Source organism: Nicrophorus vespilloides, unplaced genomic scaffold, assembly GCF_001412225.1.
Source record: "Nicrophorus vespilloides isolate i.1.1-1 unplaced genomic scaffold, Nicve_v1.0, whole genome shotgun sequence".
Classification (NCBI taxonomy): domain Eukaryota; kingdom Metazoa; phylum Arthropoda; class Insecta; order Coleoptera; family Silphidae; genus Nicrophorus; species Nicrophorus vespilloides.
The window spans coordinates 91,189-107,098 of NW_017096505.1; the positions used below are offsets into that span (position 1 = coordinate 91,189).

Sequence of the window (15,910 nt, forward strand, 5' to 3'; positions counted from 1 at the left end):
ATATATAAAAGTTGTCCTTAGAGAGATATAATCATTGCGCGATAATATCTTAAAAAGAAATACCCAAGTACAAGCACCGCATTGCATAGAAAGTATGTAATTTAGGTAAAATTTAATTTTAGAGATGAAAATCTGTGACTGTAATCTTGTAATTAAAAAAAAAGTTTACTTTATTAGTAAAAAATAGGATTAAATGAACTAATTACATATTTATTACACTAAAATCGAATGTATACAAAAAATATAATAGTTTAATATCCAATTAACTTAGATTTTGGGCCACAGAGAATATTTTTTTGTAGAAATAAGTTATAATGCTTTGGGTATTAAATAGTATGGGAGTAATAACTAGAGATTAAGTCGCTTCTTCTCTTCAATGTCCAACTCGAAATGTCTGCAAATCCCACTTCTATTTGCTTCCGCAAACGGAGATTACACCCTAATCCCAAAAAGACCAAACTTACGAACACGGACCACTAAATCGTATCCCACTAGTCCTCACATTGCGCACGATTTATCATTTAATGTACATTATCCTGGGAACGTGCAGCTACTCAATTTAAATTGATCTAAAAACATTTTCAACTAGACGTTCAAACTAATGTAAATTTTGTCTTCGAATAAAGGTATCAAGTGGTAAATTAAACTCATATACACAATATTTCCGATCAAATTATACGTTTTTACAGATATTTACGTTAGTTCGAATATAATACTGGAAATAATCATGTACGTATTATATATTCCTTATCAATTACGTTAATTCAAACAGAATGTTGTACGTATTATCGAACGTGAATAAGGTTTTATTAAAAATCGTTTAATTTACTATAATTCTCATTTCCTGATACATCATGTAATTTAAACCAAAATCCAGGAGTTCTGTTAATTACTAATTGTAAATAGATTAGACCTCAATTTACTCAACTAATCATCAAATTTGAAGTAGATCAATACGTTCGACGATACGCAATCGGTGCTGTGTACAGACCAATTGAAAATAATCACTTGCTTGAAAGTTGTTTGTTGAAATATGGAGTATCGAGGTATATAAAATGGTTTTGAGGATAACGATGTCTTGTGTGCTACCGCGTTGTGTTGCATCTCTTTCGGCAACAAATATACCCTATGAATATTTCACGTTTAATGATCGACCATTATGTAGGTCGCTCATGCAGAATTACTGGCATCTCGTTCATAATCCTCCTCTTCATCTTTGCATATCCATATTCAAATTTTACCTTTTTCATCGAACTCGTCTCGCGCATTTGAAATTTTCATGCAATTATCGACAAAACCTTCTAAATATTTTAACATTACCTTCACCTGAATACATGAATGAATTTTTATAGAAAACTCAATTGATTTCTACATTTATTTTATTTTCATTTAATCTAGATTTATCGAATGTTTCCAACAATTACATCACGCGAAAATCTTTACGAAAGTGAAAAACTTTCTTTTATTTCTATTACCTTCACTTCCTACCACTTAAGTCTTTCATTTATTGTAAATAAATGAATGCGTCAGTTTTCTTGTCTACAATCAGTTCTCTCGTTGAATATCTATGTTTACTGGATATAAACCGGAATGTTGTGGGTCTTAAAATTTACATACCGGACTATTTTCATCAGAACTAGTTTGGTATTATTCAGAGCGTGCGTTTTGCAAGGCACAACCATCCGAGCATCTCTGTTGGCTTAATCAAGCTGAAAACGCAAGGATTTAGCGTACTCTGTGACCGTAAAAACTATGACGGAACAAGGCGCCAGGATTCGTCGAAGGAATTGACGCGGACAGGGACAAATCCTTCTGTTGGGATCGTAAGGAAACACCTGACACGTGAAAATAAAATCGAACGCGAGGATGGCGCCTCGAGGCACATCTACCATACGGCTAGAGCCTACGACCTATGACAACGTCGACCTTGAACCGGATTACACAAAGCTGCTACGAATCTTGCGATGCAAATATAGCAGTTGACGTGGCACCTATTAATAAGTCGAAAGTACTTATCGCACTATTTTATTTATTCTGCACAAACATCAAGATTATTGATTACCTCATAAAATCATAATTAATTTACTAAAATTTTACAATTACTATCTATAAGTAGTTTTGTTTGCACTTAAGTGTACTATCTCAAATATGATTTACAAACCAAAAAACGTAGTATAAGTAGTTAGCATGCATTTATGCATTTTGTTTAATTAATACAATTAATTATGATAATCAATTATATAATTAATTTTACTTATAATTAAACTAAACTTATGTGTTCCCATAAAAAACCATTGTACAAAAATATGTAACTCATTTTACTATATATTCAAATTAAAAAATCCTAATAAAATTTTTGATTATTTTCTTTATATTCATTTTTAATTGGCTTAATTAAATAAGTTTACTTATTTTTCAAGGTTGAGTTACAGTTTAAAGCGCTTTGTATATGTTTCTTCATGTACTCAGGAAATATTAATCATGATTTTTATTTTATTTAAGTTAGCCACAATATGTGGAATCTCCAAAAGAAACTGACAAATTTTCTCACCACAGATAAAGAAAAGAAGAATAAAAATTGTATCTATATTTAATCAATTTGTGGAGTTTATTTTTGTGGTTGTTTCTAGAAATAAATTTTGTTATTATTTTTAGATTTTATTATTTTGTATATGATTTTACGTACGAATTACTTACGAATTTGGGATTCGAGAACGGGTTATGAAATTCGGTTTTCGAACAATTTTTAATGATGAATTACGTTAGATTTCTTCTTATGCTTTGTAAAATACAAGATAAATATTTGTCTTTATTTCCTACAAAATTAGTTAAGTAAAACCGAAAGTTATAACATATGAAATTATGATTTACATTAACAGTTTTCATTGAAATCGACGTTACAATGTTAAAATTTTCCAAATAAATAAATTTAATAAGTCAGCTATAAAATCCCTAAAGCGTTTGTTTATTGTGTAAGCATTAAAAGTTTCGTAATTAAAACCCACAAACGTTTTATAATTTTACAGATCGTTTACGATTTGAACATTATTATAATCAAAATTGCGAACCTTCGTCAAGGCGACTTCATTCATTAATTTCAAGCAAAATTACATAACTTTCGGTTACAATTTTGTTTTTTTTGGCTTACGATTGGGTCGCCTCTTTGCCAGGATTTTGTTAATTATTTGCTTGAATCATTTAGCGTCGAGCTACGCTCCTTTTGGCTACCAGACATCAGTTCGTTTATAATTAAAACTCGTTATTAAGCCTGATAAATATTTAATCTAAAGTTACGTAATTGCGCACGTAATAATTTGCCAGCGAACCAAGTTCGCCAGCCAGAAAGAAACGAATAATGAAAGGAGAAAAGTACATATGTACAACAGTAGGAAATTTATTGTTAAAGAAAATATATTTTGGGCTGCAATTATCACAAATATGAATTTTTATTAAGTACTAAAAGGGTTGTATTATTGCAGCCCTTGCGGATGAGCCGACACTGATGTGCGCACTATACTGGATAGAGTTGGATAAAGCCTTAGCAGACTGAAATTATATACAACGAAAGCTGTAGAGAAAGCCCAGAAATCATAACTAATTAAAGCAAAAACAATTACATCGCAATGAAATAATCAGAACAAACACTAATTAAATGAAGTTTAATATATAATTGTACTAACCAGACAACTATTTCCTAGTTTCATTTATATAAAATTAGTATGAAATTCCTTTCCTGGATAGTATTATATTTTGCTATCATGTTTGTAAGAACATATAAATATATTAAATTATCTTTGGTCTCATATTGAATCACTGTTGATTGGAATGATTTTCGAAGCGCAAATAATTACGAGAACTAAATTATTCAAGAGCAGACGTGCTCCCAATTAATTCGTATTCGAATTATTAATATTCTCTCTGTGGATTTATTTTAATTTCGATTTTTCATCGAAACCACATTCATCCATCTATAACAATATCATTATTATATAATATCCCAATTTTGGTATATTCATATTTAAAAAAACAAAATGTACGTTCGTACGAACATCGAGTACGTTCATGTGTACGAAAAAACACTGATGTAATTGAGAGACAATTTTTATAATGCAGCAATTTTGAATTAAACACATTTTTGTATAAACTTATTGGATGACGAAGTGTACGTTCGTACGAACATCGTGTTTTGTAATACAGCAATACCGCCGTACAGTACTAAATAATAATAAAACAAAATTAATAATACAACAAAACATGTTATTTTAAAGTCCTCGATTAGTCCGGTTTTAAACAAATTACGGCAATAACCTCGTATTGTTATACATATATAGTTACATAATATTATTTATATGATTTTTTTTAAATAATTTGCTAAATATGCAAGTATTTGTATACTATGTGTTTTTAAGTGTAAATTAATTAAGGTAATAATTGAACTGAATTAGTATTTACAGGTATTACATAAACCTATTAAATATTTTAATAACCATACGTTTTAGCACTTTACTTTGTGAAAGTAAAGTTTACTATATGCACATGTTTCGCAATATATAATTTGAAGTTATTTCAAAAATTTACAGTTTTTTTTTATATAATTTTTTAATTCATTCGACCAAATCTTTAATTGCAACGCTTGATTGATTAACAAGTATTTAAATAAAATGCAATAACGTGACTGAAATACACGATCATTTAAAATGTAAAACCATTGTACGTTAGTACGAATGTATGTACGTAAGTTTGAGTGTACGTTCATTGTATAATAGTTGAATCCTTGAAATTACAGGAGAAATTCAATGACCAAATATTCGGATTTATTAACAAATAAAAAAAAATTGTTGTACGGTTCATAGAACATCCATTGTAAGCATACACTGCATAATTGAATTACCATAAATAATTCATGAAACTGATATAAACTATGCAAAAAAAAAAATTTAAAAAAATAATACGTCCATCACAGTTTGCGCTATTTGCGAGCGTTCCATTGTTAAATCAAATATTAATCAAATCCTTTCATTAATACCATTAAATTAACAACTTGTCAGTTTTTATTCAATTATTACCAAAAAAAAACTTAACATTATATAAAATAATTAATATTTAAATGAAAATCATTAAATTTCTCTTGTAGTGAATTGTTTCTAAACAAGATGATCTTATTAACAAGACTAATTTAAAGAAATCGCTGAGAACTGTTTAACGATAAAGACCTTGTATACTTTTATCGTAACGAGATGCTCGATTCAAAGAAATATGATGATATATACATTTTTAACTGATAAATAAGATGAGAGAATGTATTCCCAAGATATAAAGGTTATACGTTTCAAGTTAGCAGAGGAAACGGAAATACAGGCGACTTTCCTGTGGGCGGAAACTAAATTGGTAAGAAGAGATGAGCCTATTGATGTAAAGCGCAACTTTTCTTTTTGAAGATTATTTCAGAGAGCTCAACGATGACCGGAAGACGAGTAATACGATGGCGTTTCCTCCGAACATCTTTATTATTTATACAGTATGTTAGATAATATTAAAGAAAGATTTTTGATTTTTTTTTCACTAAAATAAAAATGGTTAATACCCCTGTTTGAAACCGGAACTAAAAAAACGCACGAAAAGAAACTTGTCTGTAAAGAATAAAAAAGATCATCATTCGTCTGATTTGAGAAGAAAGTAAAAATAAATTTAAAAAAAAAATGTACCAAAAATTATTATTATATTGGAATGTTGTCCCTTTATGTAGTCAAGTCTCTTTCTGAGTGGTTTATTTTTATGCTGTTGTAAAGTCCTTGATTAATCCGGTTTCAAACAGATTACCCGCACTATGCGAGGACAATCGTAAAATTGTTAAAAAAATAAATTGTATTATTGTACCCGGCTTGATTCTGATTATATAAAATCAATACAATATTTAGTTATTGGAAATGCACAAATCCAATTCCTGCGAAATTGCAACTGAGCATTAGTTGTATTCTCGGAATGAAACGAATTCATGATAATTAGAATTGGGTATTTAAGCAGCACGTAGTGTGTGCTGCTCACGTTATATTTACCAATTTCCAGTTTACCGGAATTACATAAAAACGACGTGCGTTCGATGGAAAAGATGTCGGAGAAAGGTGCAATTGTACATTTTTTGGACGTGATCAGCTACACTTCCGTGATCACTCGACTTCTCTAAAAATTACAACCGTAACGGACACCATTGCCATCCCCATTAAACTCCCCTAAATCCATTTGACAAAGTTATGTAACGGAACCGGACGTACATGAATCAGCGGTTTTTTTTGGTTTGTCTGTGATGATCGTGCTGTAACCATTTGTACTATTTCAAATAGGTATTGCAACAAAATGTAGAATCGAAGGACACTTGCTGAAACAGTTGCAATACTGGAAATACTTAATTATCTAAGAAACTAGTACAATTCTAAATAAAATCATTATATAATCAATGTTCAGTTAACGTACATAAATTGCCGTTCGCTAATTGAATAACTTCTTTGTTCACTCAAACGTACATTGTTTTTATGCCTTTTTAAATAATCTGTCGATTTGTTTTGAAATATAATAATATATGAATACATATTATAAGAAGTATTTAAAATTTTACCTCAAAAAAATTCAATCATTTTAATGATCTTTGTTAGACTGAAAACTCTATTATGAATATATTTCAGGACAAAAGGTATATATTGTTATAATTACTACTAACAATACAGTATTTAACCCTGACCAAGAAATCAATAGGGTTTGCAGGCAGATACGTTACATCATTAATGAACCAATAATGTTCACATGTATAGTACACTCTGTTCATAAATGTAAATTTCTGTTAATCAATTTGTTATCAATATTTACAACAAATACATAATTGAAATTTATTCGCGGGCCATGAAAATTTGGTTTGGGGGCCAAATGTGGCCCGCGGGCCGACTACTGTACTAAATAATTTATTGAATTAAAATTGATTAGTTTCAATTAATATTATGAAACTTGATTTATATTAGTACGTAGATTAAGATGAAGAAGTTTTCCGATCAAATATGTAAGGAAACGCGCAGAACACTCATTCAATTAGCGATATAGGATATGATGATTTATTGAATTAACCAACAAAGAAACATCGTTTTATAGGTCACTTGATTTACAACGTAAACATAATTCTGAATTAGACGGTCTCATGTTTTATGTGTACGCTATGTGTATACATATTTATGCCCATGACATTCGTTAAATCAATTATCAACGGACAAACTGCTTCTGTTACTTTCAATTAAACGAAACAAAACACATGTGTTCGTCAATCAATTGCAAAATCTAAATAAATTACGGTAACGTTAATGAAAAATTCATTTGAAACGTGCTGCTTCTATTGGTTACATTTATTATTTATAAGAAATATGGTGAAATTAAATTATCGATTATGATTTGCTGATGCTTTTAAAACACATATCGATTTGAGGTTTGAACCCTTCAAACTGAATTATAAGTGGGAAAATAAACAAAGCTTGTCCATTTAATAAGTTTATATGAAAATAAAGTAAATTGAAGAGACATACAAGTCAATCAATCAATCAATCAGACTCATCATTTTATATTTAATGTATGTAATTTATATTTCTTCGAATTCATTCGAAAATATTTGAAATCGACAATTGTCTCTTATTAAACTATTAGTATAATTTGAAATGTTGTCTCCAATTAATTTAAGACAAAAATTTTTTTTGCAAATAAATTAATTTTCCCTATATATTTTTTTATTGTATGTTAAAATTTATTTATGTATAAATTGTACTTTTTTTTTCTTCTTCTTATGTATTGATGTTTGGCCAATAAATTATTATTATTATAAATTAATTAATATAAAAAAAAACTCTCGAATAACACGGTACTTAAGTTACACGAAGTGTCAAATATCACTGTCAAAAATTGCGGTATTTTAAATGCACGGTTTAAAGTATAGTTTTTAACAATTATTAATAGTAGTTCCAACATTTTAAAAATTGTTTGATCAAAATGTAAAAACAATGCGTTGTAACTGAATGATTCATATGAGTGTATTCAAAGTATTATTATTACATCGGTGGACAAACCTTTGATTTGCTTGTAGACAGTACGTTCACATGAGTTTATAATCAATAAAGCGAGGTCTGGTTGAAAGCTGATAACATTGCATTGGCACGAAATACATTCAGGTTTTCGGTGTGCAAAAAAGGGGTTGCAGTCGCAGCGACAAAAAAAAAATTGTGTTAGAAACATGAAAGAATATAAAAGGGGAGCAAGCAAAGCAAACAGCAAAAGTACACCCAGTCGACGGCAGGAAGGAACCTCTTCGCGTGTGCAGACTACTTAAATAATATTAATATTAATTATTATGCAGGGTGTAGGGTAATTACAGCGCTTGTAATGGGGCCTTAGTCATGGATAAAATGCTAAACAGTTGACTCACCCCGTCGTAACGCACCCCCTGGTACGCTCTGCAACACTCGTTGTTTCAACGAACTCGCCACCTCACGCACTGTCCACTCACTTCCAATAAGGTTTCCCTATGAGGTAATTCTATACGGCAGTATCCATGTCTAATACCACCACAATACAGGGTGTTCTATATTTGCTTATATTATTTGATCAGACTTGTTTAGTTTTATGTTCTAATACCTACCTAAATTTAATTAAAGATCTACGATTTAATTTACTTAGCCAAGAATAATTATACTTCGAGTAGACACTCAAAAGTTTCTACTCAAAGTAACACGAGTTGGAGTTTCAAGCAGTTGTACAGATAGGACAAGGATAGGATCTTCATACGTCAGAAATATAACTGTGACTTTCAATTTGTAAGCTCATTGGTGTGAATAAAGCACTTAATTGGAAATCTAAATTACCTAAGATGTTTCAAGTTTAGTTGAAAGTTGTAGAAAAAGTTTGGTTGGTGACCAAGGATAACTGTAGTTATAAATAAACTTTTTTAATGAAAATGTTTTTCATTAGTATTTGATCATATATGAACTGTACAAAGATTATCTAAAAGTTAAAATTTATTAAGGTTTTATTCTCCCAAGCTAAATTGAATGAAGGATGTAAAGTTTGGAATAGATTGGCCTGGTAGTGGAAGATTATCCTTCTAGTAGTCATGCGAGTGGACAAGCTCTTATACCCACAAGTATCTACAGAAATTAATATCACAACGAGTTTTACGAAATTATTGGAAATATTATACACAAGCATAATATGAAATCGAACTATTTGTAAATAGTAAACTAATACTTTCATTAACAAATTATAAAAAATGAAAAACAAGGCTAAAAAATATTGATTACAATTACAAATATATTTTTTAAATAACGATTTTTCAAAATTATATTAACTTTAACTTTATAAACCAATTAAGTATACATCTTAACAAATAGAGCTATTATCTTAATCTTAATGTTTTTAAGTGCAAGGTAATTGAGCATTACGATTATCCTGCATGACGAGGTTACGTTATTGTGAGGTAACGCTTATTTTAGTTTCGAGTTATATTATACATATTTTTGTTTTGTATAATTCCGCTTGGGAAAAGCATGGAATTGTAAATTTTGCAGCGAAATTAAATAGAATAATTACGGCTGTGCATAATTTATGTGCCGCAATTTCTGGGCGCAACGCCGCATCGAATCGTAGGAATTCATTACAGTTTTAGTATTTATTGGTTTAAAATGTTCATACTGAAATCGAGATGTTTCAGCATGTAGAATCGGAAATTACCCGGACGCAAATAAATTGCGTGCAATACTGTGAAAAACCAACTACATGCATTGACCATAATTACTACAGTCTGCAATTAAATCGAGGTTTTGTATAATGATGTTAATTGTTACCAGGCAAATTCTCATTTTAGCGTTAAATCATTTAATGACTTAGATAAGATATGAAATATTTGTGGCGGAGTCAACGCTCACTTAATGTACGTTCGATATTACGTACATGTTATTTTAGGTAAAAAAACGAAAACTTTTAACGTTCAATAATACGTACATGATGTATTAGTGCCATTGACCAAAGTAACGTACTAATCGTAAGTATGAACATACGTGTCTATCGGCTGTACACGGATCATTAACTGCTTAAGTTACATAACTTCTGATATTACTGACAACATATGAAAGGATGTAGTCGGTTTGAAAGCATAGTACGAAAATTCTTAGCTTTAATACTGGGGTCCAACAGCAAAGTGTACGTTAATATGAATATCTAGTACGTTACAAAAAAAGTTACTCAACGTACTATTTCCAAAAGGTAGCATCTAAATTAGACTTGTACAGTAGTCAAAGACACAATATGAATATAGTCGATTATAGTTATTGTACAGAGACTTATTTGTTAAATTGACTTACGTACGTTAAGTGAACACTAATTTTAAACAGTGTATTAATCAATAGCCAATTGTGAAAAAAGGATTCAAAATTATTCAAATTATTGATTATTTAATATTCAGGAGAAACTAAATTTAGTTGTGTGCCAGCTTTTTCAACATTTTGAATATAATTCGAGCAGAATTAAAGTAAGAGAAACAAAAAAAACTTAATTAGACAGAGAGTGGAAAAAAAAAGAATATATACATATATTTTCTCTGGATTCGCTCAACTTCGATATTAATTTCCTCCGGCGGAAATGCAGGATTGCATTTTCTACGTAAATATAAAATTTAATTTCGCAGTTCTTTCTACGGATTTCATATGTCGTTGACTACAAGGTAGTTAATATACCGAAGACAGGGTTGCTGAATTTTCTATAGTTTAATTCGCCGTTCTTTCAATGTGGAAGATTAAACAGTCTTTTTTTTTCTCTTCGGTAAAACAAAAGCAGCCACACACAAAGAGTAATAGTGCCTCTGGCGCAAGGATAGATTTATTTAATTATTCCATTTTCCTAGTTCATTTCCGCAAATGCTTGCGCTGGAGATTTCCAATTTGCAAACTTTGGGAACTTAGATAATGAATGGTCGGAGCCGTCTGATCTTTGTTAGAGAGAACCTCAATAGGAAATGCCTGCATTTATGGTATAATGAAAATATATTTTATTCAAACTTACTTTCCAGCTGAGAAAGTGCCAGAAACATAGTGAATCATGGGGAAATAAGACTACAAAAATTAATTGTCAATCAAAAAAAATATAATAAACATTTAAAAATATATTTTCATTGGTTTCCTACATTGGACCAAGTAAATATTTTTATTTTAAAGTAAATATTTGCTTTATATACCATTGAAAGTGGTAAAATATATGATATGCGTTTCCTAGGATGGACCAAATAATTAGTTGTTATTACAACTTCTGAAATTTTTTTTTTATTGATTGAAAAAAATATTATTAAGTGTTGGTAAAGATTCCTTTTATCTATGAAAGTGACATCTGTAACATAAGTAAAAATTTTAAATGTAACTACCCAATTAGACCTATTGATTATTAAGTTTCTAATTTCATTTATGACATTTAATTAAATACTGGTACATCAATTAAAATTCAGCAAATAATTGGAATCGAACTGCGTCTATGCAGAGTCGACCTGTAAAGTGGCAATTATAGTTAATTGGACAGAAATTGTATATATTAATTTAGAAGGGGTGAATTTACTATGAGTGACCTACGTCCAGCAAATATACATCAGCAAGATTACTGCATATTAATACCAAGTATAATGATCAGAATAATAAGTTAAATGTTTATATAATTGATAGTACAAAATAACTTTAACTAAGACATTTTACAAATAATTATTTATTGGTTCGAGTTGAAACTTCTCAATATTTGTATCATCTTATTTTTATACAAAAACTGATTGCTTTTTTCTTTCTATATGTTCTACATGTCAGTTTTTGTAAAGTTTTTTATTTAGTTCCTTGATTAGTCCGCTTTCAGATAATCCTAGATAATGCAAGGTATTGCTTCATTAAGTAAAGTCTTGTTATTGATTACTTATACAATCCCTTTTTGATTGTCTTAGAAATATCAAAATTGCTTTTTTTCTAAAGTCTATGAAAAAGTAATTATAATAATTAGTTTTTTTTATCTTTTATTTTTTTTTAATTAATTGTATATTTTACATATTTAGATTTAAATAAAACACAATAATTTAATTTAAATTAATTATGTATTATATTATATAATTTGAAACACGTCGAATAATTAAAATCAAACTGCGCTGTAATAAATTTGGCATGGAAATGCCAATTATAGCTAATTAGACAGAAAATGTAATATATTAATATGAATGTGATAGATTCGTCATTAGAGTCCAACGATGAGCATTATATTATTGAACTATATTAATTAGCAAACATATAACATTTCCTGAAAGCACTGCACTTTAGTTAGTGTACAGCCACATTTAAGTTTACTTGTTTCCTAATAACCTGGACTTGTGTAATTAGCAGCACGATAATATTTGTTTCGTTTGATGGCAAGAGCTTTGATAATTAAAGTTTTCCTAGGTAACATTCGTACGATCTGTTATGCTCCACATAGCCTTATGATGCTAGTCTTCGTGTTTGCGTATATTTGATTACGGTAAAACCTTAGAGAATTATCCCGTCCGCAATGCACACACAACTGTAATTAGAAATTTCGAATTCGCAATTGGCTGGAAAAAGTGCAGTTGGATTTTCGCAAGTAGATGTGAGTTCGATGGAGCCGACATTGGCAGATGTTGTTAATTAGTTATCGATACCTGGAAAGTTCAAACGAAGCTCTATCGAAACGAAGGGCTGTTGCGCTTAGCTCTTAATAAACCCTATAGGGTTACCACAATTATCCCTCCTCGTCGTTGTCCGTGTCGTATCGTTTCGTGTTTCGTTTGTGCAGGCACTTGGAAAACCTGCTGAAAAATAATACGAAAACTTATTTAGGGACTTTACGAACTAGACCGGAATTATTTATAAACGGTTATATATTTTTGTAATCTGCTGCTTGTCCCGAACTTTACAGGACACATTAAACTTTTCCTCGGGCCGCAATTATCGCTGTGAGCCCTTTACTTTAACGCGCCATCATCATTCTGGGCCAGGAACATTCGTTATTGCTGCTTGAATTTTACGATGGTTGCTCCAGTTTTGCTAAACACGCTGGAGGGATTTTATTTCCCTGTTCACTAGATTATATTAACAACTAGAAACCGTTATGCTCTAAAAAAGTATATACATTTCTTGTTTTTTCCCCCGTTTATTTTCTAAATTTTCGACAATTCACCGACAATTAAATCGAACAAATTTTTCTTAAATATAAAATTATGAAAAATACAACAGAAAAATATAGACTAATTAGTTTGTATTCGTACTGTTCAAAACCGTACTATGCGAGGTATTGCTGTAGTCAGTTTTATTTTTAAGTAATAACTTAATTCACATGAAATTCTCATTTATTCAAGTTAAAAATAGACCGTCATGGTTGGGAATTATGAACAGAATAATGATCAAATTCATCAGACCATCTTAAAGAATATATCCCAGCCAAAAATTGTATAAAGACATACTTTATCTACTTTATTAAACTTTCTAAAAAATTAACATTTAACTAATAGAAATTTCATAAAACTGGACATATTTTCTAAATTCTAGATAATTCACCTACAATTATCAGAAACACTTATTTCGAATAGATTTTTGATAAAAAAAATATCATTGAAATCCAATTCAGTAATAATTTTAATTAAACTTCTCAACAATTGTCAGAAACATTTGTTAACAAATTATATAAAAAAATCTCGTTATTTTTGGGTATTATATAATTACATCAAAGATATTCTCATAAAAATATTTACATTAACTATCATTTAAGCCACAAACGTTTTTTTTTCGTTATTTACCGATAATCATTCAATTTTTTTAATAAAATGGAAAATATTTTCACCTTATGTTTGTTTAATTATTTTTTGTAATCGAAATTTTTAATTACAAATTTCATAAATAAGTAATTATAAATAACTGGATTTTTTTACAGTTGTCCACGTACTGCATTAATTTAATTATTTACTTAATAAATATAAGACAGCGTTATTCTTAGATTAGTCCGGATTCATACAGTCCGGAATTACGCACACATAAAAAAAAGTCTTACTGGCGTTGACAGGTATCAGTAAGAAGTTTGTTGATTAGACATGACTTTGTTATTCAGTTATTATGTACGTAATAAGTAAAACATCTCAGAATTAATTGGAATGTATTTATCGATACTTCAAAAACAGATGTGTATTACGCATTGTTTTGTTCGTTTAATTGAAATTCTATAATTATAACCAAGAGAAGCAATGAAAAAGCCAGTGATTCTATTAGATTTAAACTATAAATCCCTTATGATAAATCGGATGTGAAGTGGAACCTATCTCTTTGAACTACCGAAGCTGAAGTAATCTCAGATATAGCGGCTATTGATCCACCGTTATATGATACACTACTTACGGTTTACTGAATGTTTGCAAAGTAGGATCGATTCCTGTTATGATTAAATTTATTGCATATTATTTCTATCATGCATATTTCATATATTCATAATAAATAATTTTTTTTCAAATTAATTTTTATTTTTCTGAATTAAAAATTAGTTGGTTGTAAATTTTTTAACCGGACTAATCGAAGCCGCACTATGTTGTAATAGATTTCTGTATTTTCATATACCTTAGAGTATAAAATCTGTTAAATATTCCAAACGATCAGAGCAGGTGATGTGAATATTGAAATGAATCCATAACAATTTCACCGCTGCCATTGGAATACACGCAACAAGTCCTGTCATATTCAGAACCTCATAACTCGCAAACGGATTTCGCACAAATCGATATAGCTTTAAATAACGAAATAATCCAAACACTGTAATATTTCATCTACCGTTGTCCTTTTCACAAGCAAACAACATCTTCAATGGAGCTTTCATACTCATATACTACATACGAATACAGCATATCAAATTAGTATTTCTGTTAGAAATATGCTTTCATCCATTCACACAGAAAAGTACAGAGAAAAAAATTGTAAGGTTGACGAGCGTGTGCAGATGATGTTTAAAAAAGAATATATTAACATGTAATACGTAATTAACAAAAAATGTATAAAGATACACAGGCCACTGTAATACAACAAAAAATAATAATTAGACAATTTATATTCTTTTTAAACATTTAATTACAAGTTTTGTTGAAATATTGTACTTAAAATATATATACAGAAATACCTTGCATTGTGCGGTTTTTCCAATATCCTCGGACTAATCGAGGAATTTATTTTTGTTTTGTCAATTAAAATTTAGTTTGTTTAATACTAAACTAAAGTATTATGAGTTGGTTACTACACTTTCTTTAATTTCTAACAGAACTAAGGAAATCCTTGTACACATCGTCAAATTTTCATGTATCAACAAATCATTGTATATTCTTCAGTTTACAGAAGGTTCAACACAACGTTGACATGTTTATATATAGTGCTCGAAGTGTGGCGGAAGGCTATACATTTCGAATCATGACATTTCTCCCATCTAATTTAAAACCTGCAATAATATCAGTATTTATACGCGGATAAGCGCAGTATGAGCGCGCCTAGGTCCTCTTACATTAGAGACTCCAAATCAGGTTGCCCCTAGGACCTCACAAAGTCATAATGGGTACGACCCTTACGCAACTTTTTATGAAACAAAAGTTACGTAATGTTCGATAAGTAACAGGGAATAGACAAAAGACTGAACACCTCACCTTTCCAACGAGTCTAGTTTTTCGTGAATTTCTCGACAATTCCTTAAGATAATTACATGATCAAAAACACAATTGAAAGCTGAATACCTTACCTTTCCAACAAGTCTATTGGCATCTTCGTGCTGTCGCGGAATCGCCTTCTAAGAGCTCCAGAAATTGGAAAAAAGTGAATAGAAATTTAAAAAT

The 15,910-nt window shown here is 29.8% G+C and overlaps 1 protein-coding gene across 1 annotated transcript in view; it reads right to left on the reverse strand.

Moving 5' to 3' along the window:
• Positions 1-1,674, reverse strand: part of LOC108557218 (major facilitator superfamily domain-containing protein 12-like) — a 36,238-nt gene extending 34,564 nt beyond the window's left edge. Inside the window, exon 1 of the mRNA XM_017913661.1 lies at positions 1,618-1,674. The gene's annotated coding sequence lies outside the window, so the exon portion shown is untranslated. The remainder of the gene's footprint in view (positions 1-1,617) is intronic.
• Between the last annotated feature and the right edge of the window lie 14,236 nt (positions 1,675-15,910).